We start from the raw sequence: 12,503 nt of genomic DNA, 5'->3' as shown, positions 1-12,503 counted from the left end.
TAGACAATAAATATAAACCTGGGTCAAATTATACATGCAAAACAAAACAAAACAGTTACATAAAGCTCGGTAAAGTAAGCAAAGTTATGTAGTTAATACAGGATGGTAACAATTTAAGAGAAAGGAATATCTTTGGAAAGACTAGATTTTAACACTGTTAGCTGAAGGAGTACACAGAAGAGTACACAGGGTTTAGAACTCTGATATGAACCCCCTAGTCTTTGTGTTCTGAGCCAGAAGAATCTTTTGAGAAAGAACAGGAAAGGTGAAATTCAGATAAATATCCCTTTTTTATGTATAAATTCTACCCTCATATTTGGATGATTCCTCCAAAATTAAAACACACTCGATGATTTTTTGTAAAACACACACAAGGATTCCAGCTAGATAGAAAAATTAAACTGAAATTTGAGATGGTATCAAAGAGACAGATAGTACATTTATTCCAATAAATTTAATCATTTCCTGAAATAATAACAATGGAATTTTGAAATCAAAATCTCTATAACTTCACATTTTATATTAATGGCAGATTTACTGTACAGACTCCTTCCCTTCCCAGCTTTGAGGAAGCACGATGCTTTGTCATGAGATAATCCACAGAGAAGTCAAGTCCAAGGAACCTCAGGTAATCCCAGAAGGCTGATCATGGCCCCTACTTGCTGAGGGCACTTTGTGACCAAGGGCCAACAAGAAGACAGTGACCTTAGCCCAACAACCACAATGAAATTAATCATCCTGACAAACCAGGGCACCTTAGAAGTAAGCCCTTTTCTAATATATGGTTTATGTTAAATTTATTTCATAAAGATTTTGATGAGTGATTTTTACGACTTTCACTTCACAAATAGCATAGTGACACAGCACAAATTCCTATCTCAATACCACCTCCACTCACCTGTAGATGTAACTAACTTTCTGCTCTGCTGATCTGCTTTCCTGAGTAATCTAATTTTCTGCTTTGATGGATGGACAAGCTAAACACATTCTCTCCTTCAGAGACAATCTTAAAAAAATAGCACACCTGAGGGAACACAGCAAAAATTTAGCTTTTACCCCAAAAGTTGTGGAAGTATTACATTTTTAATATATTAATTCTCTTCAAGTCACAGTTCATACTAATTTATTATAAAATAAAGGAAGAAATAAGACTATTGAAGTCCTCTTCATAGCATGTGCTAAAACCTACCTGAAATAATTGAGATTTTTAAAAGTTTGCCAAGACCTTTCAAAACCAAACCATAATTAGATTCAAACCTGCTGTTTTCATTTTTTTTTAAGATTTGGGAAATACGGAATATAAATAGTAGATGAAAATTTATTAATTTAAAATATGGGTGGGTAGAATGATCTCAGAAATATGAATACAATATAGTTATCATTTTAATGTGTTATATACAAGAAAAACTTTGGTAATGTTAGCAAAATGTACACCAAAAAAGTCATCTCAAAGCAGCTAAAAACAAAATTCAGTTATTTTATTGATTAAAAGTAAACCTTGGTGGCTGCAGTGTAGCTCAATGATAGAGCATTTGCCAACTTTGCACAATGTGCTAGATTCAATCCTCAGCACTGCAAAAAAATAAAAATTATATTTATTTTTAAATAATTTAATTTTTAAAATAAAAACTATTTACAGATGAATATATCCTGTAGAAATATAATTAAGAATGAAAGTGTTTCCAGAGAAACAAAGAATATATTCATCATAAAAGTGAAAAATTTTTGAGAGTTTATGTACCTACCACCCTACCTGATTCCACAAACAATATAACACAAATAGTGGTGACATTATTTGTATCTTAAAATTTTAACTGAGTGGGTATGTGTTATTCTATGTGTGGGTATACAACTATTGATATTTGTAAATAATAATAATAATAATCAAGTTGTTGGATTATTTCAATAAACAATTCAAATTATTTTTACTAAATGGCCAAGGTTTCCTTGATACCATGCAAAAACATGTATATAGTTGATATTTTATCTATAATAACAAAATATCAGTGCTGTGTATTGATATTCAAGTTACATTTTAACAATGTGTCTCAGTTATTAGTTCAAAAATTTTAAATCCATCTTTATGTAAACCAATTGATTAAAATTAGTTGTTTGCTTGGTTGTCTTTCTTGATTTCCAAGATAGTTTTTTAATATTAAATTTCATTTTTATTTAACTGATATTTGGCAGAGAATTCAAAAATGTTACTGTAAATCTCTTTTATGTAAGCAAAATTTTCCATCTCTTTAGACTTTTGGTATCTATTCAACCTAGTGATCAGTTAATGATTGGAGAAAGATTTCCTTAATGTTCAGGATGAATACTAATTCTCCCAAATTTTGCTAAAATATTTATGTGTTTTGGAGGAATATACACACTGTGCCGACAGTAAAAAATTTGATCTTAGCCTCACTTTCTGATTGGGCAGAACATAAAATCATCCAGAAATGAGAAATTGCAGCTTTCTCAAAAGTAAGGTTAATTGCATGTGTCAAGTTGACTACTATACAGTGGTCAGATATGTGGTTAAGCATTATTCTGGATGTTTCTGTGAAGACTATTTTATGAAATTAGCATTAAATTGACAAACTTTGAGTAAAGTGGACTGTTCTCCATGATGTAGGTATGCCTTATTCAATCACCTGAAGGCTTGAACATAAGAAAGGACTGATCTTCTTGAAGCAAGAAGGAATTCTGCCAGCAGACATCCTATGGTTTTGAATTGCAAATTCAAATGTTTCTTGGATTTTCAGCCTCCCATTTCACCCTGCAGATTTGGTCTCACCAGTCTCTATAATTATATGTGCCATTTTCCTAAAAGTAAATAAATCCATTTCTTTTTCTTTCTCATATATGTACATATATGTGTGTGCATATGCACATAATTATTCACACATCTTATTTATCCTGTTTCTCTGGAGAACACCTATCCATGCACATAACTGTACAGTAAACTTATGAAATTATGAATTGTTATATAAATCTATATTTAAGAAATATGTTACATGAAATACAAATTATTTTATTCAAAAATCTAAGGTAAAATATGATAAAATATTATGAAATTAAAAGAACACTTTTTAGAGAGAAATTAAATAATAAATTAGCATTCAAAAGGCATAGTTACAGTGTGGATTCAATCACTATATGATTTGTAACTTTGGAAAGATGTTTTATTTGGTTGATTTTTGTTTTCTTCTCTATAAAACGAAGAAAATTAACTGAAGTATATCTAATTCCAAGAGCTTTATATAATGAATGTTTGTTATGTTTCTATAATGAATGAATGTTCTATGTTTTATACTGCATGTGATTTGTTATGACACAGGACACTGAAAACATAAAGATTCTTATGTGAGAATATGTGACTGTCAAAAGATTTAATTTGTTTGTAATTATGACAAACACAAATCTACACAAAACCTCTTAGGTAAATTTATTACACATGAAGTAATATTTATATAACTAGAGAACTTGTTTTCAGTTATAGAAAACTATGGCTCTGTTCATATCACTAGTGAGAAGTTGAAAGAATACTTAAAAAAATACGCAGCATTTAATAATCATATAATAGTAACAGCTCTCATTGAAGTGCAAATTGTGTCTGCTCACTGTGGGAGGAATGCAAGTGGAAATACAGTTGCAGTGGTTGCCTCATAGGATCTTTTGAGGAAAGCATATCAAGTGCCAACAGAAAGAAAAACACAAAAAGCTAGAGAGAATGGAAGTCCCTCAGTCCTTCGATCCTTCGTTCCTTCTTCATAATCCTTTTTCTCCACACCAGTGTTGTGATAGGAAGTGTTTTACAGATAGATTTTGAGTAAAAACATTGTTAAAATATTTCAAAACTGATACTAAATATTTTAGCACTTAGTTAAACTGATAATTATTAATTTCACATTGGCCATCACTATAATTTATGAGTCAAAAATCTCATATAGGTATACCTATGACATACTCATTTAGGTATATATGTATAGGCATAAATAGAGGTATGAGGTATGCATATAGAGAAAATTGAATAGAACATTGAAATTAGTACTTTACTATCAGCATGAGAGTATTTCTTTGCTTTTCTATGAAATATAAAAATATGCTTGAGATATCTCTAATTTCTATAAATGTTATAAAAATACCCATATTACTTGAAATGTCATTTTCTTTAAAATGTTTCTGTCTTTCTAGACCCTGTGCATGGCTTTCCACAATGGATGCTTAGAGCTCTAGAAAGCAGAGTGATTGAACAACCTATTTCAGATGAGTATAATAGTTTTGCTTATCTGAAACACACTAATCAATCATGGCACTCTTTTCCACTGAGCCTTGAAGAGGCTTCAAAATACTTCCCAACACACTACCCTAGGCAATTGCTATCAGTCTATCTAAGCTAGCATTGAAAATGAAATATATTTTTCCATCCGTAGGCTAGAGCTTTCTTGATGTAGCAGTGCAGATACACGATATGCTCAGAAAATGGCATCAGAATGCAAATTTTCTAGCCTATACACATCCTAAAATAAATTGTGAGAGTTGTGAGTGTATTTTCTTTGTTTTTGTCATAAAGTTTTTTTTTTTTTTTTCCTTAGGGGTACATGGTAGGGTTGCAATTTCTTGCCTCATTTGAAGTTGGTCATGAACATATGACTTGTTCTTACCAATTACATGTTAGATTGTACATCACTGAACAAGTAAGTTATTCCTCTTTGCCATTTATGTATTTGGAATTATCTGTTGAGATGGAGCCTCATCAAGCCTGAGTCCAGAATGACCAAGAGAACTCCCCTGTTAACATATTTACACAATACTGTGATCTGAATATGAGCTTTCCCAAAAATGCTCCTGAGTCAATGATGAAGCTGAAATGATTAGATTATGACAGCTATAAACTGTCATATGCATTCATCCATTTGGTAGCTTAATAATTTAAAGGATTAGGGGTGGTAAATGTAGGCATGTGGGGTATGGTGGAAGAAGTAGGTCACTGTGGCTCCTCAGGTTTTCTCTTTTTTCCATCTTTCAGGGGTTTAGCAGCTTTCCTCCACCAAACCCTTCCACCAGGATGTTCTGCCTCTGATGAACAGGGAGAATAGAAAAGAAATAATAACTGGTTTTCTGTCATTGTGATTGGGGATCATTTGTTAAGAACACTAACTTGACACCAAGTCTATCATAATTAATTCAGAAACTGGTGCCTATAACTGAGTTGCTGCCATTAAAAGGATAACAATGATAAATCAATACACATTTGACTAAAGGTCTGGGAATTTAAAGGCTGGTTTTTGAACTATAAACACAGAATTAAAAGATTCTAATTCAAAATATCTAATGGAAAAGTGTAAAAAGCTGTCAATCTATAGAAACTTTGGGCATAAAATGGTTGATTAGTTAGTGAATATGTATGAGAGATCAGGAAGAACAATGTTTTAGCATGTTTCAGGTTTATGATGGTTATATTTGGCAAACTATTAGAAAAAAAGATTGCCAAAATTTATCTGGATGTTAGAAATGAGGATATCTATGAATATGTTCCCTAACCACAAATGAAAATACTACCAAGATATAAAAATTAAGTAGCAGCACTTTTGAAAATAATTAAAGACCCTGTAAAAAGTTAAGTACATTTATTCATGAAAAACTAACAAAGCTTAGTAAAAGCAGTACGATATTTGGCATGATTGCATAGCGTTATTCCCATCTCCATGTTTCAACTCTGTGATATGGAAGTCATTATAAGCTGATAGAAGCACATTCAAGAAAGGGACTTACTTCTTTCTGAACTTGATTATAAGCCTCATCCTCCAGAAAATGGGGAATGTTTTAATCAGGTTTTCAGCTCCTGACAATTCCCATTGCTACTATGTGATCTCAATACAAAATCAGCTGGAAAAAAGCCCTATCCCCAGAACCTTATTGAAAGCATCAGGGATCATCAAGAATAGTTAGTGTCATGTTACCTAAGGCTGTAATTTCATTTGGGCCAAACATATAAAAGGAAGGCCCAGGTAACTAAATTATCACTGGAAAATTAAACATTTTTAACACATTCCTAGAGATGTAGAAGCCCACATGTATATACTTGTTGCTGACATTCAGGATATGCAAAAGCCTGAAAAAATTAATGAAAACTTTGAAACTGCAAAAAAATTTGAAATGGGGTTACACACACACACACACATACACATGCACACGTGCACACACACACACACACTCAATTTCAATAATAAAAAATTTCAGGATCAAGGAGTCTAAGCATATCTTTTAATTTTTAACTGATTAAAGACTAAGTTATGATGACACAGGCATTATCTTATGAAGGTGGGCTTAAGAAAAAAAAGGAGATGGTTTGGAGATATAGTTCAGTGGAAGAGCACTTGCCTAGCATATAGGAGGAACTGAGTTCAATTCTCAGCACCACATAAAAATAAATGTATAAAATAGAGGAGTTGTGTCTATCTACAACTAATTTTTTTTAAAAGAAGGAAGAAAAAGAACGTTAAAAAAGTGAACAGAAGGCGCTAAGATTGTGGATCGGTGGTAGAGCACTTTTCTAGCACGTGTGGGGGCACTGGGTTAGATCCTCAGCACCACATAAAGAATAAAATAAAATAAAGGTATTGTGTCCAACTACAACTAAAAGACAAAATATTTTTTTTAAAAAGTGAACAGAAAAACTAAGTGACCTCACACTGTAAGTAATAAAGATTATACATAATGAGTTCAGTAAGGTGCTAAACAGAGAAGCAAAAATAAGACACAAAAATCAATATTGGCAGAAACATAGACACCCAGATCAAATGGGAGGACATATTTATCATGTGTACCTCAGATAGAGCATTAACCTCCAGGATATAAAAAGAACTCATAAAACATAACAACAACAACAAAAGATGGTCCAAGGTATAAATGGGCTAAGGGACTGAACAGACACTTCACAGTAAAAGAAATACAGACAATTAACAAATATATGAAGTGTTCAACATCTCTAGCAATTAGAGAAATGCAATTCAAAACTGCTCTAATATTTCATCTCATTCCAGTCAGAATGGCAATTATCAAAAATATAAGTAACAATTAATGTTGGTGAGGAGGTAGGAAATAAGGAACACTCATTCATTGCTGGTGGTGGACAGCAAATTGGTAAAAACAGTATGGCGATTCTTCAGAAAATGTGGAATGGATCCACCATTTGACCCAGCTATCCCACTCCGGGGTTTATACCCAAAGGACTTAAAATCAGTAAACTACAGTGATACAGCCACATCAATGTTTATAGCAGCTCAATTTACAGTAGCTAAACTATGGAACCAAACTCAGTGCCCTTCAACAGATGAATGTATAAAGAAAATGTTGTATACACAGACAATGGAATATTACTCAGCCTTAAAGAAAAATGAAATTATGGCATTTGCTGGTAAATAGATGGAGCTGGAGAATATTAAGCTACAAATAAGACAGTTCGAAACAACCAAAAACGGAATGTTTTCTCTGATGTATGGATTCTAGAAATTTCTGGTTTCACTGATGAATTATACCAAATATTTGAAGAATTGATATAAATATAAATATAAATATTTCAAAACATTTCAAGAACTGAAAAGCGATCACACTTCAAAAATCATGTTACATGTCAAAAAATCTTATACTACTACCAAATCCAGAGAAGGATACTACAACAAAAGAAAACTTAAGATCAGAATTCTTGATGAATAAAGATTTAAAAATTCAAGATGACAGAGATGTTTTTGGCCTTGATTGGGTTGGAATTCCAACATATAAATTCTAGGGAGACATAAACATTCAATCTTTGGAAAAATTCAAATACTACTTTAAATGTGGATATCCAGTCATCCCAGCACCACTCTGAAAAGTGTACTTTTCCATGTATTGGCATGCATGCCAAAAATCAAGTGTAGAAGTTGTGTACTTGTTTTGCAATATTTTCATAGATTTAAAACTGTTCTAAAAGAAAATAAATGTTATCTAAAATAACCTCTCCAGATTTTGATAAGAATTTTAATATGGGGGAATATAAATATATTTATATAAAATAAATATATATATATATATATATATATATATATATATATATATATATATATATATATAATTACTTCATTATCTTTCTTTAAGGCTGAGTCATATTCCATTGTGTGTATACCATATTTTCTTTATACATTCTATTTTATCTATTATTATTTGATCAGTCAATTATATAATTTATATAATTGTATAACAAATGTTTATAAGAATATCAAATACTGTGTTTTTATATCAGTCAAATTACATTTTTTCCTTTTGACGGGTTTGAAGTCTTTGGAAGCTATTTTGATATAAATTAAAGTATTTAGAACTTATCTGTAACTGTTAACTAGTCACACAGAGAATTAGGCATAAAGACAGGACTCAGTGAAGTAACTGGTCATGTGTTATTAATACTGTGTACAAGAATTGCAATTGACATGCCCAAGTAGAATTTTCTTATATTGTTTTAAGTCAGTATTTTTCAAGCTCAGGATTGTGACTCTTTTAACAGAGTTTGTGATCAATAATTTCAAATGTAGTAGTAGTTACTTCAAAATTATGTTTGAGCATGCACAGGAACACACTCTATGAATGGTGGACAAGTGTGGTAAATGCTTATATTGTTTGGGACGAGTATATGGATGTTGATGTTTTAGTTGTAGTTATCATTATGATAGTACAGTTCCTTAAAAATCATTTCATTTCTTATTTGTTTAAGTCCTTTCAATAAACATAGGTTATATGAAAAAATTTATTCTTCAGTTTAATATCAAATACTTGTGCCATATTTCAACACATTTTCTTAAGTTAGGATATCATGATTTTGCTCATGGCATTCTATAATCAATATTTATCATCACATATGAAGGATAGCTAAAGATTTCTGAATGTTAAGTGAGGATAATAATAAGTTTATTAGCGTAATCTTTCTATCGTAGATACTTTCTCTTCTGCAAGATTGTGATCTCAAAAATATCAATCATCATTTTTATGAAATCCAAGAACTTTTCTGAATGATTTCCTGCGTAAGAGAAAAATATTGTCTTTTACATATCAAACCTTACTCTCACATATGAAGACTTGCATTCACATTTAACACTCTAATTATCCATGACCTTTTGCTCAATTTCACAGAACCCACTTTATGTCATATTTCTATATGCATGCCTCTGCCTCTACTGTTCACTCAGGAATACACTTTCCCCCAATTTTGCCTGATGATATCACATCACTATATATCTGCTCAATTTTTTTAATATAAAGTATGGTATAATATTAAAAATTTAGACAAATATTTCTACTTCAAAATAATGAATAGAAAGATATAGTTATCTATAGGCTATTTCTGTGACAATCATATGCAGTAAAGTAAAATAAAAAAGCATTTCAACACTAGATAGAAATAATAAAATAAGCACATAATTTATCTTTTTAGAATATTTTAACTGGGACAAGTTTCTTAACTTGCTGAATATACATGTCCCTATTAGTAAATACAAAAACATAAAAAAGGGAATTAGTAAGAATATAAAGAAAATTGTACTTGAAATAAATAAATATGCATTTATATTTTATACTGGGCTGGGAATATAGCTCAGTTGGTAGAGTGCTTGCCTCACATGCCACAAAGCCCTGGGTTCAATCCCCAGGACCACACACAAAAAAAATATATTATAAATAAAGAAAATCATTGCAACATTATTTCTTACATTAATTTGAATGTTCACAGAATTTAAATAATATGCTTTCCAGACCTGTTAGAATATAAGTGGTTTAATTAAAAAGTATTTATTTGATTATATTAATTTTAGTTAATTTTAGCAAAGAGATACACTTTTAATGGATCTTAATACATTATTTTTGGCAATTTGATACTATTCATAGAAATAACCATCTTTTTAAAAGTGCCATTTTTAAAAAATGGTATTTATTTAGTTATTTCAGAGTGCATTACATTGCACATCATGAAATATTCAAATATTCTATTTATTAATTACAAAAATTTACTCCATAGTCTATAAGATAATCAACTATGATTCACTTCTAAACAGTTATTATTGTCCCATGCATATAAGAAAACATATAATTATTTTGGAAATATGTTAAGTAAAACTCAATTTGTCATTTTGGATGGCTAAACTCTTCTTAAATCACCAGCATATGCAGAGTGAACAATCATAATACCATAGGTTTACTACAGATCCACTTACTTTTTATTTATGCATAGTATTATTATAGAATGTGGATTTAATTAAAGAAACAGAAATAATGGATACTTTGTGAATATTCCTTAACAAAGTCATATAATTAAATATAGCTTTATAATGCTCATTCACATTGTGTTAGTCAGTTTTTCATTGTTATAATCAAAATACCTGACAAGGACAACCTAAAGGAAGACAAGTTTATTTCAGAGTTTCAGTCCATGATAGCTGACTATATTGTCCTAAGACCAGGTGAGGCAGAACATCATGCCAAGATCTGGCAGGAGAAAACTGCTCAGATAATAGTAGCCAGAAAGTAGAGAGCATAAAAGCCAGGGATGAAAACACACCCACAGTGACCATTTCCTCCAGCAGTATCCCATTTGCCTATGGTTATAAACATGGTACTCATGTTTATAACCATAGGCAAATGTACTAGTACCCATTCAAATTATCAACCAATCAAATTGATTAATCTACTGATTATGTTGCAATTCTCATTATCTGATCATTTCACATCTGATTATTCCTGCATTGTCTAACACGTGAGCTTTTGGGGGATTCCCAACCATAATGATATTATATATACAAAAGCTCAAAAAAAAGAAATTTACTCAAAAGCCTTATTTTTATTTGCCATTAATATTTTAACTCCTTTAAGATGAAGTTTTAAATCTCTCATTGAAAGAGCTCATAATATAACAACCCCCACCTTGATGAAATCTAACAAAAATGAAGAGGAACATGTTTTGGAAAATGACCAAAATATTTGTCTTCATAGTAATTTGCCATAAACATAGGCAAGAGAAATAATATGTTTATATCCTTATAAATACTTGATTGCAACATCTGTCAAATAGTCTTGCTAACATGCAATCTCATGAGGCCTCACAGATGCTTTTGGGATTTGTTATTTTTGTATAGTGGAAATTCTATGTTAAATAACTGACAAATAAGAAGACTCAAATCAATCTGAATAATTACAATTAAAACACATATACACCCACAAAACATCTAATTACCAAATAATACTAATAATATCTTTTTAAGCACAAGTTCATACATTAAAATATAGTCTTGAAGTCTTCAAACCATTTATTTGTTATGAATAGTCATAACTGAAACTTTAGCAAACAAGTTAATATTACACAAATGATATGATACCAGGCAAATTGTATCAGGAATAAAGTGGAGTTACCAAGGCTGTACTAAAACTATAACAAATACATAAAATGAGACTGATGATATATCAAATCCAATATTCTTTATGTTATAGTCAATAAAAGTATTTTATTTACTTCATGAGCTCTGGCCTAAATGATCTTTAAAGGGTATCTCCTATGGTAATCTCTCTACATCACAAAGCAGGACTAATGTACATCAAGAACACCCATATCTACAGAATGTCAAGTTAATTAATTCAGTGAAATACTTTCTGTTCAGAGTCCTTCTCTGTCGAAAATTATTTAATTTTGTACTATAAAGACCCATTTCTAATCTAACATTATGTTCAACATAATAGTTCACTTTAAATATTTCCTCCAAATTACCGCTGCATATTTTAGTTTGATCTATATCAAATATACATCCATAAGTTCCATTACTGCACTTTCATTGAAATAATTACATTTTGTTAGAATATTTATAAAGTCTGTATTTATCCATTAAATGTATCATTTTGGAAGTCTTGGTGTCATTTTCCCCCTTGGTAGCTTAATTCCAACAAGCATATATTTCACTCTTTCATTCATAGTAGAATATAAAAGAAATTAATACTTCAACTTTAAAATACTTCTTTTTAGAGGGGTAAGTTTAAGGTTAGAAAGTTCAAGACAGGAAGCATTAAATAGATGATACAGATGGATGGATGGATATGAAAATGGTGAAAGCTGAGAGAAGGGAAGAAGGGAAGGAAGAAGGAGGGAGGGAAGCAAAAATCACCAAAGGACAAATTTTAATTTTATTCAGGTAATGGATAATGAAATGTTATGGTGATTTTGCTTGTAATTATACTTTGCCATGTTCTCAGCATTTTATAAGTTGTAAATGAAAATACAGGATACAAAAGATATGAATATTAAATATTAATGCAAAAAATAAAGGTAAGAGGGCATATATGTATAGTTGGCATACTTAGATATCATTTTTTAAAACCTAAAAAAATCTATTAAAGTCAAACCTTAGAAGGTTAAAAAAAAATAAAGTGGAAACACACTTGTATTGGAGTATAAACAGAAATCTATTATCTGGCATGTTACAAATTCATAAATAAAACCT

Source organism: Marmota flaviventris, chromosome 8 (genome assembly GCF_047511675.1).
Source record: "Marmota flaviventris isolate mMarFla1 chromosome 8, mMarFla1.hap1, whole genome shotgun sequence".
NCBI classification, from domain to species: domain Eukaryota; kingdom Metazoa; phylum Chordata; class Mammalia; order Rodentia; family Sciuridae; genus Marmota; species Marmota flaviventris.
This window is presented reverse-complemented; position numbering follows the sequence as displayed.